The 18619-nt window shown below is 39.3% G+C and overlaps 1 long non-coding RNA gene across 2 annotated transcripts; it reads left to right on the top strand.

The window, feature by feature from the left end:
• Window positions 1-15281: 15281 nt before the first annotated feature.
• Window positions 15282-17600, top strand: LOC117244280. 2 transcript variants are annotated; one of them, XR_004497041.1, is made up of 4 exons: window positions 15282-15387; window positions 16565-16613; window positions 16979-17075; window positions 17206-17600. It is a non-coding gene; the product is annotated as an uncharacterized LOC117244280 (long non-coding RNA). The 2 variants fall into 2 exon arrangements; XR_004497040.1 differs by lacking the exon at window positions 16565-16613.
• The last annotated feature ends 1019 nt before the right edge of the window (window positions 17601-18619 follow it).

The following is an 18619-nucleotide window of genomic DNA, read 5'->3' on the forward strand; positions in this document are numbered from 1 at the left end:
GAATATCCTCAAAATTTTAACCTTGTAACATTAAAAAGCAAGTATGTGATTTCCATTCAGGGACTCAGGAGACACCTGATTAACTGTTACTCTTATTCTTTTCTCTTGATAATAATTTTTACTGTGGCTGGATGGTGGTTCTGACTCTCAAGGCTTCAAAAATTATTTTCTTTTTCATTGGAGTTTAAGTAGAGCCTTTGAAAAGCCTTTTTTGGGATACATATTCTGGCCAAAGTTTCTTTTTTGGAATGAAGGTCCAGTTTTACCTTGTGTATTTTGTATTCTTTTGGAGTATTTTTGTCAGGTGGTGGTCAGGCAGGCTGAGGGAAGCACCCTGGACCCCTTAAGGCTTTTCAGGGTGCTATTTGCCAAAAATTTATTTGGCTTCTCTGGAAACTTGATTTTAGCTTCAGACACACATTTAATTAAAAATGTTCGTTTCGTTCTGATGATTGCCCAAAAATTAAATAAAAATGTGCAGTTTAAAGCCATTTCTTACTGTAACATGAAAAAAAGAGAGTTCATAGAAGATCATTCAACAATTTTATGTAATGTACCGAGTCCCAGTTGACTTCATGGAAGAGACATCTTAAACCAGTTAGACTCTTTATATATGATGGCTCTAATTCACATCAATAAATGGGTTGTTTTATTGCACAGACTGTGGAAAAATGGAGTCAGTGTTCAGTTGTATTATTCCACTAATGCCGAACTACTGGAGATGCAAAGCAAGCAAAGCATGATTTAAAGAAAAGCCATTTATTAACACTCCACAAGTTTCTGTTAAGAAAAAGATAAGAATATTCCCTTACATTTGCCACAGTTTAAAAGTATCACAGTTGCACTTGATAATAAGAGACCATTTATAAATATTTTATTGTGGTTCAATAATTGATAAAGTGATTTACAGCCACCTTGGTATTACATTAATGCTTGCAAAGTACATTATGCTAACCACATTAGCTGAAAATATGCTTTGTAATTGTAGTGGTTTGTTGGTGCATCATCTGTTAAGCTTTTATTGCCAAAGCCTTTTAATTGTTTCTTTGGTTTGTTATTTGAAATTACTAGCTATTTATCTGAAGAGTGCCTGGCCTTTCTGCCTTTTTTTCATTAGTGTGTGTGTGTTAAAGTACCCCTAATAAATGCAAAGTAGCAGGTTGTTACAACCTTTCTGTGGTCCAGCATCACAGGGTTGTTCTGCATGAACACACCTTGCTTTCTCACATTGGAAATACCTACCTAAAAAAAGCCTGGTAAATTCAGAAACTGCTCCATCTAAGCCTTTTGCTTTCCAAGATTAAAAGGCCCCCAAAATGAGTATCACAGACAGATTTTTTCTTGTCACAGGCTTGTCATTGTGCCAGGAAGATGATATGTGCAGCCTAAGAGCTGACCACTGAAAAGCCTCCAGGATCTCCCCAGAGAGGATTTGCCTGTTCCAGGAATTACTTTTCTTCTCTGTTATAAAGCTGTGGATAGGTCAGCAGAATTTTTGACACAGGAAGCCATTGTAACAAACATGGCAGAACCCTGTATAAAGGCAGTAATTTATTTTTATTTCACTTATGAAACCCATTTTGTCAAAAAGCTGATAGGGGATATTTTTAACAGAATTAAACTGGGATTTTGCAGGGGTATCTATGCTGTGTACTGGTAAGAGAAAATAGTAAACAAACAAGGCTTTTGGAAGAGGGAAATAACTTCTACAACAGGTACTGTCAGCTGTCTACTCAAAGTTGGGAGGATGCCATCCTTTATGTCCATCCAAAAGATTTCCTTGAATTTTGTTCTGAGATGCCTGGCATTAGCTGCTGCCAGAGGTTGGGCATGGGACTCAATACTCATGGTTTAACCCTCTCCTGATATTTTAACCAAACCTTTGAAGACAGTTTGCTACAATTATATTCTATCTTCTGTTCCTTTGCCTTTGTTTGCAGAGCCACAAAGGCAATAATTGATGCAACTGAACAACTTGTTGAGGCAGTGCATCTTTGTGGTCACCACTGGTTTAAACCTTAAACTGGCAGACATACCTACTCACAGGGCTGGCTGCTCTAGAGAGGATATTTCAGTAATAATAATGCTTTCAGTGCAATGTAATTATCTAATTCATCATTATCATGTTCAAACTGAACAGGTTTTTGCAAAGTCAGTCTAAAACTGTAGAAACTGTTTTTTTACCGTCACACACAATTTGATTTATTTTAATCAAACCTCGACAACATCTTAATGGGAAAAAGAAACAGTGCCATCACACATTTCACTGAGTGTTTAATTTTTCTTTTTAGGGGTAAAACACTGGCTGGAGAAGTCAGTTTTGTGTGGGCTGCATAGTTATGTTTGGGGCCAGCTTGCACACTGCAATCCCTGCTGAGAGTAATTAAAAAATGTCAGCATTTTCTGACTTGGCTTTTCTGACTTTCTAGAAGTATGGCTGGGAACTCTTGGGTGCTGAGCTTCTTTGAGGAGATGATCCTTTGTAAAGTTTGATCTGGTCTAATTTTAGGTGTGCCAGTCCAGAAACTTGTTTCTTGTTTTCTTTATGAAATTATTGCATAGCATTTGTTTTCAACTGATACTAAGCCTACATTTTCACTACTGTAGCACATCCCATTACTTATAGTGAAATCCTCCACATTACTCTTTAGCTATGTGGTTTCATACCTCTGAAAGAATGCTGAGTGCTCCTTCTTTAATGTTTTGTGTCTCCTTTTTCAGGTGGAAGTGCTCAGTTCTACAAATAGATTATTTGGTGACTGATTTCCCAGGCTGATAATCCTTGGGGCTCTTTAGAGAGCCTTCAGCTTGGTTGTTTTTTTTGGGTTTTTTTTGGGAATGTGTTGTTTCCTATACATGCCTGAGTGAACTTGCTTTTGCTTCTTACAAAGGTAGGTTGAATCAAATCAAGGGAGGTGAACGTTCTGTGTACTGAGATGTCCTCAGGCTCATCTTAATGTCCACCCCAGTCACACCTCTCAATCCAGAGCATGGAGTCTTGTCATGACTCTGTGCAAACAGTTCCACAAACTCCTCTTCTGTATGTGAGCTACTTGGAATATGATGTGAAGCTTGAAGTTGCTGATTTTGTAAGAACAATAAGGTTGTTTCTTATATCCCAATGCTTTCATCTAAATGCCTGTCATTTTATATGTTGAATTGGGAAATGTATGTTGTGAACTGTTTCTCATGGCCCCACTAAGGGACCTTGGCTTTTGCCAATAATCTTAGACTTGACAGGGACCTAAAAGGGTCTTGTGTCTTTTCTGTACTGCCCAGCATTAACCTCTGCAGAGTTAACCCATGAGAGAGCTCTGAGTAGCTGGGGGCATTCTGTTCACAGAATATCTGAAGAAGTAGGGGAAATGAGCTTTTGGAAGAGACTTTTAAAACATGAAGGGTAAAAACTAAACTTGAAAAATCCCCAACAAAGCAACTGAGAAGTGTCTTAATTAGTTTAATAAATTATGTGAAAACACCTTCTGAGGCAGTGTGAGACACCATCTTCAGTTTCCACTAAAGGTTGTCTGAAACACTCAGCCTAGAAATCTACTGAAAGAAATATCCTAAAATGCTCAAGGTGCTGGAGCATACCAGGATTCAGCCTGTAGGAAATATGGAAATTGTAACATTCGTGTCTTCTGCCCAAAAAAAAATGGGCCCCTGGCATAGTACTGAGGTTTCAGCTTCTTGTATCTTGAAAAATTAATATGATTCAGCCTTATGGTTATCCAGGATTTCAGAGAAGCATTTGACATATGTAGCAGAGAGAGCATTTGTTTCACCTGAATAGGTTTTGTTATCCAGAAAGGGACAGGTCTCCCACATTTGTTATATTTGTCAGCTGTGAGTAGATGTTTTTTGGTACCTAGGATGTGTTGTGATGATGATCTCCTTCCTTAAGGAACCTGGGTCTCATCAACAATTAACACTAAAGACTGAAGTTTATTCTAGAGCTTTGGGTGTAATACTTTTGGATTAAAATTATCAGCAGATGTTAAAATAGGGAGGTGAAGGAAACCAGAAGCCTGCTAAGGGTGTTAAAATGACATTATCATAGCACAGAAGTATTCAGTTTACAAACCCGCATCTCTGAAGGTGTAAATGAACATCTGGTGCTAATTGCAGTGATCTAAAGTAGGTGACTGTGATTTTGGGAAGGAGAGATTAGCAAGACCCTGCAGTAGTGATATTGATGCTTGAAAGAGGTAATTTTAGAAGTGTTTCTCCTTGAAGGCAAATACTTTTGGTGTCTATTAACTTTTAAATATACCAGCTTACTTGCACACTACGCCTACTCTCTTGCTATGGCTTTTGTGTTTAAAATAAGCATTGATAGGACTATTGACTTTTGAGTTCCTTTTTTTTGTTTGTTTTCTTGTTGTTGTTTTGTTGGGTTTTTTTTTAAATTGGACAACCTGAGACATCGTAATGGCAATAATTCCAAATTTTTGAAAGCTGAGTTCCCCTTTTAGGTAAATTATATCAATTGCATTTATCCATCTAAGGTATGTTCAAATATGGAAAAAAATAGTTCCTTTTTAAGACCCCTATGTTTTGATTCCATCTATCACTTTAGCTAATATCTCAGGTTTAATAATAATGTATATTTTTTTTATGCTTAGTCTGCTGCAGAACAGTTAATTTTATGTGTTTAGCAGATAAAGTAAAAAATTCATCAAACAGTTCTCTGGTGAACACTGACATCTGTCTGTCACAAGAATCCCAGCCCACTCTTCCCTCAAAAGTTTCTTTTTTAATTTAACCTTACTCATTATGTGATTTCTGATAGAGCTTCTGACGCTAATGTTTTTGTGTGCTTGAAAATATTAGCAGAAATGAGCCAGACCTCAAAAGCTCTCTCTTCTTTGGAGAATTCTGACCAATTTACAAGGGGCTTGTGCATGTTATGATTTATAGAACTCCATTCATACCTGAGAGTCTGAATAGAGCAGTTAAACCAGAGGCAAAAGAAGGAGGCTAATTTTTGGTATTATCATTGGTAAGACAATTTGTCTTGAAGAAAGGAGGCTAAGGGAGCATTGATTTCAAACCAAATGGATGTGTGGTGGATGCTTCTACAGCCTCATATTATTCCAGCAATATTTGTGTCCTTTTGAAATATCACACAGGACACTGATTTGATTACTCTGTTGCTGTGGAGACCACAAATGTATGTGTCTCAGAAATTCTCACTTCATTCCTGTTTTTAAGGCCATGTGACATCCCCTCAAAGTGACAGTCTCAGAAAGGGCAGCTGCATCCTTACAAGTACAAAATCCTGTGAGCAGGGAACAGGGCTGATGGCACATGGAGAAGCAACATCTTCGTAATTAAGAGATTGGAGGTAACACCTGACAAGGACACCTAATGAAAAATGAAGTGGATGAATCAAGCTTTTCCATCTGCCTAGTTGCAGTAAAGCTGCTTTATAAAGAAATACCAATGAGTTTGGATCATTCAGGGCATTGGGTGACTCCTGCAATCCTAAATGGAACCTGTCTTGTCGGTAGATGGGATTTACATCAAGTCACTGCTCGGCAGCTCATGGCCTTCAGAGTATTTCTGATTTAGCCGAGATGAACAAGAGAAATTCAGAGAATTTCAGAAACATGTGAAGGAGACCTGAAGACATCATGGAGCAGTCCAACCTTCACGTGACATGACTTTCAGGTCCTGTGTTGGTGGCAATGAATAAACTCTCCAGAAAAGAAGGCAGCCAGGTGAAGCGGGGGAAAGACTGCCCGAGTAACCCCAGCTCAAGGTGATGGTCTGACATTATCATGTAATCTGGACACATACCCAGGGACACATCTCAGCTGTTCAAAGGAAATAAGTTACTCAACTGGGACTCTATGAGGGATGCAGGTATCAGGGTGTTTAATGTCACTGTGAACTGTGCAAGGACTAGATATGTGTGTAAACACGGCAGGCACAGAGTTTGGGTCACGTTGTAGTGGAGCTACGATTTGTGCTTCCTGTGTGTTCCCATCATATGGAAGGAAATGATGATGAATTATTGCATATAATAATATGATTTTAGGTAGTAGATTTGAAATAGGAGTCTATGAGACAGCATTCTCTGACATGCTGCCTGTGTCATGTGCAGGGACAGATGGAGCTGGGGAATCTCAGGTCATGTCTCAAAGGAAAATAGTATAGGGGAAGAATATCATACCCATTAGAAAAATAGGGAAAATTGGAATGGATATGGGCCATATGGGGAGGGAGAACTAATGCAGAACCAGCCAGGCAGTACTTGAAATGGAAATTTTAAAAAAAATTCTGAGAGAGTTTTAAAACCAAAGGCAAAGAAAAGCTAAGAAACATAGACTTGTTGAGGGGAGAAACATCTTTTCAAGGAGAAGTTAAGAAAGTATAATTCTGGAAAAAACTAGGACACAAGTTGGTAAGAATAAGGGAAAAAATAACAAAAAGTTTGAAAAAGTGAAGTCTCAATTTATCAGGACATGGATATACTCAACCAACAGGACCTCAAATTTGTGTGTCCTTCCTGAGAAGACTGGGAAGTATCTGTTATAATTAAAGAAACTGATATAACAGCTTTTTTAGAAAGTTAGTGGAATATTTAAAAAAATGGGACACTGCTATCTTTAGGTATAAGGTCTATAGAAATGATAGTGCAGGTAATCCTTTGGAAGTGAAGTTGCATGTTAAGGAAAGCTTGCAATGAAGGAAGCAAGCTATCAAGAAGTATCTTTATGGATTAAATTTCTCCTGAAAATGGGAAGAAATCCCTGCAAAGCCATTGTACCAGCTAGTCAGAGTATTTGTGAGGTACATAGGTCAAAGAGCCTGTGGGGGAAGAAATGCCATGATAATGGGAACCTATGTGGAATACACAGGGAATGATAACAAGACACCATTTTTGTCCCAGTTAATAAGTATGGGAAGCAACTCTGCTGAGTGTTAAGGGAGAAAATTCTTGATATAGCCCCTTGAATAATCAAGATTATTCTTGATAAGTAAAGCATGCATTCTACTTCAAATTATAAAGTTCCAGTATTTGGAGGCAGAATTATTCAGTGGCCGTTTTTCCACAGAAACTCCCCCCCACACACATTCAAATTAACACAGGGAAAAATAAATCAACAATCTAGTGTTTAGCTTTTAAGTAGAAATGAGAAAGCTCATTAAAAAGGAGTTTTCAGATAATGTGTCAAAACAGGTGCTTTATCTAGGTAGGGGACTGAGGAATAGCACCAAATGTAAAGCTAAGAGGCTCTTCACTGCTTGGTCTTTTTGTACTGTAAAGGAGATGTGTGACAAGGATGCCTTTTAGAAGGCACTATATCTAATTATACAACAAAAATAAAGTTTTCATGTTGAAATATTGATGGTTTGAGGGGAGAATGCTAGGGAAAGAAGAATATTTTTAAATAAAAACTGTTTTTTAATGAAATGAATACAGGAACTTAGTAAAACTGGAGCTTCCACAGAGTTCAGTTAAGGTAGAATAGATCTATCACAGAAAATGTATTCTTTAAAAATAGAAGAGTGGCTATCCATGGTTAGATTTTTCACCTTTGCTTTCTGAAGTATGAGTTACAGAAAACTTTGTTAAATTGTGTATACATTATAAATTGTACCTGTATGAGAAAGGTCATGTTCAGAAGTGGTTATTATGCTGCACTTGCTGTCTCATGATATAGCTCATAATGCTCTATTTGGCATGAAACAAACCTGATAAATTGTCTCTTGCAAGGAAAGGACAAAAGACTTGAGGAAAAGGAACCCATAAAAAGAAAGGTACCAGCTCTCATTTTGCAGATGTTAATTCTTTCTCTGCTGTTTGGGATGACACAGCTATTCTGATCAGGTCTGTTCATTTGTGACTCCACACAGCTGCCTTTTAGCTAAATAACCCAGATGCATAGTTCTGAGCTACAAGCTACGATGCTCATTATAGCAGTTTGGAGTTCTTCCATCTGACTGCTTTCTCAAACAAAAAGTATTTGGTATGGTTAAATATCTTGTTTTTCAAAGGATTTGTGTGTGCATCCTTATTGCAGTCCTGAACAAATAATTCACACATCCATTGAAATGGATGTTGCTGTGCAGGTGACTCACCCTCCTGTTTCCTTCTGCAAATCCCCCCCAACACACACACATCCCCCAGAGCACTGCCAGGTGACAAAGGGTCATGGTTCCTCAAAGAACCTGTGCTGAGGTTGTTGGTGAGGATGGAGGCCTGATGGGCTGAACCTACAGTCAGGCACAGACCGTGCTTTCAACTGAAATGATTTGTGTTCGGATTTTAGGTTTGATTCTGTGTATGTTTGCCAGAGGTCAACTTGCCTCTGAAAAAGTGTTTCTAAAATGAAATTAAAGAGTTTAATGTGGAGGAAAGGTCAAGAATTGCTTTTTGGGCTGTTCTCAGGCAAAGTAACTCATAGAAAGAGGCTGAAAGAGAATTAAAGAAAATGTCAAGTAAGATTTCCTAACAATGAGGTTCATTAGTCTCTCCAGGGAATGATAGGAGCATATGTTAAATCCTTTCGGCTAAAAATGAAGAAGATATTCAGTCAGTCCTGATTTTATATCATTTGGCCCCTTTTGCTGGAGTTAATTCAGTTTGTAAAGAAAAAGCTTCCTGCCTACTCTTCATACCAAGGACTTTTTGGGGGTTGAAATGGCACAGCTACAGATAACAGGAAATAATGCTACCCTCTCTGCATGGGGTGGCATCTGTATTCTAACCCTGGTCTTGATTTGAAAGTATAATATATCTTTCCCAAGTGGAGGGACAGAACCCCTTGGAGGCAGTAAAACAGCTAATAATGGTAAGATTACACAGAGGCAGTTTAGCATTGAAGATTACAAAAATGTTTACAGATTGTGCAGACACAGTTAACGGGTGTCAAAAGTGATACTAAGTATTTTTAGCGTTGCCAGGCTGCCTTTGTAGCCTGTGATGTGACACTGTACCTTTCATAGGTCTCTGAGGCAGCAGTATTCACCCTGTTGGCCAAATCTTAAGTCTTGTGGTCAATTGGGTAGCAGATTGTTAAGGGTGTGCAGCAAAAAAATGAAGCAAAAATGCAAACAGTATTGCTGGTAGTGATTTTTTTTTTTACAGTAATGTGTGACTTGCATGTAAATTCTTCACTTGAAATCCAAGCAGCAATATTATGCACCGTGCTCATTTTTAAGATTTCTTTTTCCTTCCCTATATCTCTAATGTCCTTATGTTGGAAGGTGAGTTTTACACTAAACACTTGAAGAAGACAGCCTAAGGATTATAGTAAATCCAGGAAGAAATGCTGGATGCATGGCTTCATCCAGAGTTCATTTGTCAGGATTTATATATGGAATGATCACAAAGAACACAATTCCATTGAGACCCTCCAGCTAATAATGGGTAAACTCTGCTTGATCACCAATGGATCTGTCAAGAGAAGTAGAAAAGGAGTAAAGGAGTGGCTTCTTGGGAATAAGGTAGTTTTCTGTTGTGTTTGCACAGAGGATGTTTGAATAGGTGAAGGGAGAACATTGTAGAATGGGTAAATACAGGTAGCATTCAGTACTCTTATTTGGCTCAGACATGGAGTGGATAGAAATTGCCACTACTCTCTTAAGTCAGTAAAAACAAGCTACTTATGTTCATGGAGAGTGCAATCCAAAATGTGCTTCCAGATTCTATAGGGGTTTTGTGAGAGGCAGGAAAGGGGTACTGGAGACCACTCTGTTTCTGTATGACTTTTTCACTTCTACACGCCTTACACAAGGATTCTGCCTTTGTTTTATGCTACTCCCTAGTGTATGGCATAGACTGACTCCCCGATGATAGAAAGAATAGTACAAATTCTGTTCCAAAGTGCCCAACGGGGGCTTACTAATTCATAATAATTAAGCTTTCACCCCACAACAAAATAAAGTAATTAACATCTTGTTATAAAAGAGCTTTAGCAGCTGAGGATTTTACCCAGCTGTGATTTTTCTGAACATGATGAAGTTGGAGGAGGTGATTAATACACTTTGCATGTAAAGGAATGACCCTTAAACAATAAATGTTACCAGACTTCCGAGAAATCTCTAAATAAAATAACACCCCTATACAATGTTGCAGTGATTGAATTGTTTCTCCAGGCATGATTTTGTGTAAGAAAAAAACACCAACTGGAAGTAAAGTCCCATGTTTATTAGTATATCTCTCAATGGGAAAAAAAATGTTAATGAAGAAAATACATCCGGCTTATAACTGTAGTTCTTAATTCAGTGAAAGATTTATTTTAAGGGCAGGCAAGGAAAATAAATATTATCTTTAAATGTACTAGTTCCAACTCCTCTGCTGTGAACAGGGACACCTTTTGTTAAACCAGGTTGTTCATAGCCCCATGCTTTCAATGCATCCAGGAATGGGAAATCCACAACTTTCCTGGGCAACCTGTTCCTTTGTCTCATCATCCTCACAGTATAGAATTTAATACCTAATCTAAACCCATACTTCCAGTTTGAAGCCATTCTCCCTTGTCCTGTCACTATATGCCCTGGTAAGTGGTCACTCTCCATCTTTCTTGTAGATTTCCTCCAGGTACTGGAAGACTGCAAACAGGTCATTCTGAAGCCTTCTCTTTTCTAAGCTGAACAATCTCAATTGTCTCAGCCTTTCATTATAGGGAACTGCAATAAACCAGGCAAGCAGGAAGGTCACAGGGCCATGCCTAATGATGGAGTAACCAGTACTGAAATGTTGCATTTGACAGTATGCACAGTACTTATAACTAGGAAATGCCAAATAGGGTGTTATTAAATTAGGTGGCTATTCAAAGAAGGCATAGTAAACAGGATTGTTGTGAATTCTCTGTGAAATCTTCTCCTGAGCTGATTATTTGTGTTCCACCAGAACAATTCAGTTTCACTCTGAACTTGAGAAACTCAAAAGGCTCCTGCCGTTTAAATGTTTCAAAGGTTAAATATTTAACAGAACAAACTGAGGCTGTGGTTACTAATGGAAAACCCTTTGTAATAATGAGGGATGCTCGGTAGGACTGTAAATCTCAATTGTATTAATGTGGGGAAAGTGCCGTGAAAAAAAGGGGTTAGATATGTTTTTATTGTTTGACTTTTGAGTGGATTCGCTTCCACAGTCCAGTGCAACTTCCTTGTTTAAGCTGTGCTTTTTACATGCAGAAAATGTTATAGAACAGGAGTCTGGCCCTGATTTGATGGCCCTTTGGGTCTCTCTTCTCACACGCATGCTCTCCCCTGTTCCCAGTCCCTTCAGCACTCCTTCTGCCATTGTGCACATATGAATGTCTGAACCAGCCTTCTAAACTCCCCCAGCTGAAAGTCTGGCTATTGAAGAGTTTTAATTTACTTACCGATGCTGTATTTTCCCTAGGGCTTGATGTATCTCTGCAGCGGTTTCTTGACCTTTCTCCCATGGTTGTGATGAATAGATCATTTCCTTTGCAGCAACCTTTTGTGTATTTAGCAACTTCTCAGCAGTGGCCTAGACATGTATATCCTTGCAGTCTTTCCTTACCTATTTCATACCTAATTTTTATTTTCCTCCTCATGCCTTCTCCTGCTGTGTTCATATCCTTTCTAAACTGTGCTGAGTGTTTTTGCTGTGGCCTTGCAGCTGCTGAGGTCAGGAGCTTCCCACCTGTTTGGGTAGTCTCTCTTTACATCCCCTGGAGTAGCATTTGCCTTATCTGTTCCTGTATTTTGACTTATTTAGAGCTAGTTGGGAGTCTTATATTACTGATAATGATTTTCTTTGGAATTTTGCAGGATTTCAGAGTAGTTCTTTGTATTCTGTTGCCTAGGTTGTCAGTCATAGCATGGTGCAGGAATAGGAAAGACTTTCCTGGGAGTCTTCTTGATAGTCTGAGAAAATAACATTGAAGGACTTAGAGCAGTTTTCTGTAGAGAAATCTGGACTCTGAACAGATGTTTTTGAGCATTTCAGGGGTGTCTAAACATTTATCGGAGGCTTGAAAAATTTCCAATATTTTAACTCCTTGCATCCTTGAAAACCCCATCTTATTAGTTGTTCACTCACATTGTGCTTAAATTTACCTTGAAAGGTCATTTGAAGTCATACCTGAAAATGGAATCTACTTTCCTGAATAATTTGTGTGTCTTGTCAGGTTTTATAAAGGTAGCTTTGCCATTAGTGCCAGGGCTGATCCAATATGCAATACTTCAAAACGAAAAAAGGAGATGAATATTGGATGCAAACTTATTTACTGAATTTTCTTGAAATTCCTATAAAAACTTTATTGCAACCAATAGAGTCACCCATCAATCTGCTTAAATCTTTGGTGAAGAATGTGCTTGTAAATTACCAAGTGTAAGAATTCATTATGTGTCAGCAAGTGCTGTTTCTTGTGCCTGGTCTGGTCAGTTTATAAGGACTACACAGAAAACTAGCAGGTTTTGGTGATATTAGGTGCCAAAGAATTAAAGTCCCTCCAGGGACAGACAGAGGGCAGGGTTCAGAATACAGTCTTTATATCCTCCCCCAATATGCTGATATGAGTTTAAAGAGTATTTATATTCTGTAAACCTAAAAATTACTGAAAGAAAATGAGTAACTGAAGGTCAAATGCTTTACTTGAAAAATGCATTTTTTCCCAGTGTGCTAAGATACTGTTCACAATTTCATCTATAAAGCAGAAAAATGGAAATCGTTATGCAAAGACTTATCCTGGCTGGGAAGAAGCTGAAATTTTTATTTCAGCTGTCATTTTATACAAGAGTGTTCTGCTTCAGAAACACTATGGAGAGCCCTGGTGCTTTAAGCCCATGAAGCTCTTGCAGAAAATTGCAGCTCTGTCCTAATTTGGAGAATTCAGTATCCCTACCTGAGGCACATGGAAACTATATCTGCCGGGGATGGGACTATTGATTTGTTTCTCTGGAGCTCTGCAGTGTTCTCCTTATCACTCAGACACTCCACACCAATGAAACCTGCAAGTAACAAAAGGAATGTTTTATTGAAAATACTTATTTTTCACTGTGATGGAAAACCCCTGAATTAGATATATTTTTCGGTGTAATTGTCTTTGTTCAAGTAACATTTAAGTGATCCTCTATTGTGTGCTTAACTGAGGGTTTTTTCAATGTCTATTTATTTCTGAAAGTTTGTTTAGGAGAGCTGAATATTTAGAGAAAAAAGTAGCATCGAACTGAACTGCTCCTACACAGTTCTTCCAAAATAATCTATGAGGGTGAATAGAGTCTTTTACCAAAGTACAAAGGAAAGAACGTTTGACTGTGAATTTTGTATTGATATCCAGGGAGAAATAAGAAAAAAACAGTCCTTTTAATGGGTTGCCTAATTTCACAAATTACCTTTCATATTAGTAACTGACTTGAAATGAAGAAACATTAATTATATGAAACTAAAAATAATAGATAATTTCAAAGTAGAGGAGTCTCCGTGGGATGTTAAGTCTTGGAACTATTTCTTATATGAATCCCTAATAATGTTGAATATTGTTTATAAGACCATTTAATAATACATCCTCCATGTAAATTCTCCAAACACCTGGGAGGACAGAAACTTGCTTCCATAATAGAAAATAAAGGCATTTATACAGTTCAAATTGGTCAGGAAGGCTCTGCTCTTTGGGTCTATTTTCACATGCACCGGTGTTAAGGAGGGAAGCCTTAACATTGTTTCCATGCTCTGGCAGGAGTTATTTTTCATCTTTCCCCCCTTGATGTGAAGTCTTCAGTATATGAAAAACCCAGAGATTTTTATTTTTATTTTTGTAATTCACATTTTTATTAAAAGTTACCTCTCCTCAAACATAGTAGAAAAATGCATTGATGTTTTAGAGTAGGATTTTGTGATAATGTCTGCTTTGGGGAAAAAAAAAAAAAAGAAAAGGAAAAGGTTCCAAAAGGTTTTGAAATGTTGAACTAATAGTGTAGAATTCCCCGCTATTGCCATCACAGATGAGAAGGAAGGAAGTTTCATCCATTTGATTAGGTTTCTGAAAGAGGGCAAGGGTTTGAATGTAGTTCCTGTCGCCATAATCTCCTTAAAAGGGTTTAATTTAAGAGCCTGGCACATTTGAGACAAGATAATTTGGAAGTGTAGGAATAAGGAATAGTACATTTGAGGGGAAAGCCCCTCAAATATTTTCATGGGAGACCATAGTGTTCCTCTGTACTAAAACAAGGCAGGCCCAGCTGATCCTTCCCTTGCCATTGTTAGCCAATGTCTAAATAAGCACTGTTTAAAGTACAATCAAAAAAAGCAGCACATTGGAAGGGACTTCAGAGGCACCACAAGGCCCTGCCAGAGCTCCCAACCTTTCCAGGATACACAGACATGAATGCAGTTTCTTCCAGTTCCCAATAAACTTCTGGGATTTGAGGTCTATCTCCATCACCTACTACAAAATGAAAGGTGCTGGTTTTACTCCTTTATAAGGGTGCAGCAGTAGTGGTTGAGGACTTGTGACTCAGGCTTTACTGCTTCCACCAAATCTGTGTATTTTTTTTTACCTGGAATGGTGCTATTTAGCTTTTCACATTTGCATTGTCTCATTTTGGTTATTTAACGGATCCAACAAAGTGGTAGAAAGCACAGGGCTTTGAAGACTGATGTATAAACAGGGGAAAGGTGCAGATTTTCTATTCATTAATCATGCTGGGCTTGACCTGTGCCTGGCTTATCGTGTAGGAACTTGAGTCTTTTCAGGTACACTGAACATACTTTGGCTGACTGTACACGAGGCAGGTATCTGCCATCTGCTTTTGCAGCTAAGGAGTCACAACACTCTGACTACTGAAGGATGTGTATTAACCTCTTCCAGCACCCTCGTTTCCCTGAAGTATTGCATGTGTTTAATTTTAATTTTTTGTATGCAGTTTCATTGCTGTATTAATTTGAAGGCCAGATTTTTAAGCATTCTGAGATGTTAAGGATGCATCAGTTCATCCTGTTATAAAACTATGTGTGAGAGGTTCTGGTCTCTGTTGCTTGGCTCCCAAATCTATCTTGGCTTGTGGTCAGGAAGGAAGTTCTGAACCTGTTGAGTGTCACTACTTTTTTGGTTTTCTTCCTCTCTCTGCAGGCAGATTTCTTCCAAACCTAAACATTCAATGTGTGCATCAATGTGTATGGGAAATCATTGTCAGACAGGACACAGCTCTTACTGAATTCCTTCCATCCATGTTTACTCGTGTTGCTTTGGTTGGGCTGTTTTGGTTCTTATTGAAACGTTGTATACTTGTGACCATGATTGTTTGCAAGCTTTTCACTTTGTGAGTTTCTCTGTCACTTGGACAGGGAACTTCAGTGCATCCAGGAACCTCGTGGATTGCTTATGCCCTCTGCATTGTACCTCCAGCAGATGTCCAGGTGGTTGGAGTACCCCAGGAGGACCAGGGCTGGTGAAGGTGAGGCTGCACCTATCTGTCTGTAGAGGATTCATCTGCTCAATCTTCCTGAGTGGGTGGCCTTTAGCAGCTCCTCACTATAATGTCACCTGTCCCTTCCCTCCTTTAGTCCTGACCCACAAGATCTCAATCAGTTCCTAATCCCCTCCCCAGGTGGAATTCCATGCACTTCAGCTGCTCATTGGCACAGAGGACTACACACCCTCCTTTCCCCCTCTTCCTGTCCTTCCTAAAGAGCCCATAACCTTTTATTCCAACACTTCAATCATAGGAGGCATCCCAGTTTTCTCCATAATGCCAGTGAGACCACAGTCCTGCAGGTGACTCAGGCTTTACTGCTTTACTGCAGGTGTGCACACATCTCTAACCCTTCATGTTTATTATCTCCCATACTAAATGTGTAACATAGAGGCATTTAAGCTGGGACTTGGATGAGGCTGACTTACTGGCTGGAGCTGCTGAAATTCCTTTGTGCTGGGCTTCAGGTGCTCTCCTGCTGACCCGTGATCCATCTCCACACTGGGCATCTTCCACTGTCACAGGCATCACGCTTGTAGGAGTGGGATGGATGGAAGTTCAGCTTCCTCAGCAACTGTAACTTAAAATCCTCCTCACCATCTGGGCAGGCCAATGAACAAATTTGCTATTTCTCTTCTCTGACAGATGGGGACCTCATCAGCCCCTAGCAGGCCAGGTTTCTCCAAGCAAGTCCCATGGCTGAACTGCTGGCTGCTGTAGCATCTGTCCCATATCCATTTGTTGCTTGCTAGATTTGACTGGCCCTTTCAAGCCCCTTCCCTCTGATTGGGAGGATTGATAAAAAAGCCCTAGATGTGATCCAGAGTCCCTCACCACTGCTGTGTAATCCTCCAGTTTCTTGGTGACGTCCCTCATGTGAGCCCCAGTAAGCAGCAGGGCACCCCAGAGTGCCCTGGGCCTGCCAGTGTAGCTCTCAGACAATACTTTCTGTATGTGCATACATTTCAGTCCTGTATAATGTACAAGGCCTTTTCCAGTTGATTATACAAAAAGGCAGTGTGCAAACCATTGCTCTAGTCCTTTTCTCTGGACATGATTTGATGGAAGCATCACTGATTTGGGAACTAAAAGCCCCAGGGTCGTTCTTCTGCCACTGGCTGGAGCTCTTACCTTGAGTACTTCTTCCCTCTATCACCAGGTTTGTTTGGCTCGTCAACTTTCTGGAACAGGGCTGTCCTCTCATTTAAGTGAGTAACTTCTGTGAGGCTTGTCTCTTTTTTTTTCCTACACCTGTGCTTTTTTCCTAGTATTGACTTTACAACCTTCACAATTTGCAGATCTTTGGAATTTTTCCAGTGCAGGTGTGGACTCCAGTTGAGTAAATTTCAGCCTTCTGATAATGGCCTTTCTTTTCTTCATTACCTCTGCTACCATAATTAAGTGGTTTTGCTTGGTAGAAATGAAAATCCCCAAAATGTTTTCTTAGTTCACAGCACCAGCAATGCTGGATTCAGCCTGTTCCTTTATGTTCAGTGCTGAGAACTGTCTTAGGAGTGCATTAAAACAGAAAATGTGTTTCACTTGCAATGACAACATGATCTTCCCTTTTCAGACTGGAAAATGCTTTCTCAGAGATACCAATGAAGAAGATTTTGGTTGTATGTTTGTTTCCTCCTGTGAAGACTGCTGCAGGAGATACATGCCATTAGGTACAAAACATTTTGCATACACTTCTAATCCCTTCCAAAATTTTTTGCTAGTGATGTTAGCACAGCACAGGAAGGGAAGGGAATTCACTTGTGGCTGTGTCTGATTGCTGCTACTTATTTCCACATCCAGGTGTGCTTAGTCTGGGGGAAGTATTTCTTGTTGCTGTGGCTGTCCCAGCTCGAGGGGAGCTGGAGAAAACATGGCAGTGCTTTGAACTTCTTCACATGCTAGAGCTGATTCAGCCTTTCAAGTGTTCCTTGAAGCTTCCGTGAGACTGAGCTGATTAAGGATCAACTGGGCAGTTCCATGTCAGAAGTCTACTGATGTTGCCTGGTCCTAGGAAATTAATCCTATGTTCAGACTCACCAGCTCTGCTTAAAAAATATTTTATAATTTTTGTGGATTGTGATCTGTTTTGTTGGGCATCTCAAGTAAATCTAGGGTGATGGCTGGGCAATATAATTTAGATTTATGTAAAAAAGATGTTTTGAGGACTCTTCTGAGTGAAGTGGCAATGCCAATGTTTGCAGTAACTGAGGCACTGCTTTTTGTCCTCTGCCTGCTTTGACACAGCCAAATTATCTGAGCATTTCCTCTGGTCACCAGCCAGATCAAAGCTATGTACTGCAGGAATCCTTCTTTGCTCCTTCTCTGCTCACCTCCTATGCTTTTGCTTTTACACTCAGCTCTTCAGTGTCTGGACAATCACAATTCTGTTCTTATTTCTGCTGAGAATCTGTCTTTTCTTGCTGAGATGGCACCTTTTAGGTTATAATTTTATTTGGGGAAAAATAAAAAGGAAAGAATTTGTTTTGGTGTAGTTTGAAAAGAATGTATTTCTGGGCCTGAGCTATTGTGGAGGCACTGAGCTGTAGTCCTTAAAGCTCCTGCTGTTTCCTAAAGCCTGGCTTATGGATTAACTGAAGTCCTCAGTGCTTGCCACAGTGGCAAACATTGCCTGTGGTGCTCTCAGAAGTCCTAGAGAACAGAAATTAGCTGTAATAGTACCTTGTGCAGCAACGGCAGTGTCACAAAAGGGCCTTATCAAGATTACATTAAGAAGCTTAAAGTTGTGCTGTTTAGATTTTGAGTGCTTAACTCAAAAGTATGTTCACGTGTCATTTCCTTAGCTTTGTTTATTATGACTATTTATAGCACTATAAAATATAAAAATTCCATAGGCCAGTGATGAATGCTCGGTGAACAGCACAAGACGTTGCTGAATTTCTGTAAGACTCAACCAAGTACGTTCCTTCACAGGATATTTTTTCCTCTGACGTCAATTAAAACTTCTTATCTTCAGAACTAAAACCACAAAATTGTGAGGTCCAGTTCTACAACCTTGCTGCTCAGTCAGAAAGTTGTTCAAATCTGATTTGCTCATTTGCAAAAGAAACAAATGTGGGGTTTGTAATAAAATGTTTCCAACTTTCAGAAACAATGGAACAGTTTTTCTTTTCTCTGAAGCCCCATTCCCAAGAAAAACAAAACAAAAAGTTCCCAGTCTGGGGTAGACACCTAGCAAAGGAAATTGCTGGCCAAC

This window comes from Parus major, chromosome 4 (genome assembly GCF_001522545.3).
Source record: "Parus major isolate Abel chromosome 4, Parus_major1.1, whole genome shotgun sequence".
Taxonomy (NCBI): domain Eukaryota; kingdom Metazoa; phylum Chordata; class Aves; order Passeriformes; family Paridae; genus Parus; species Parus major.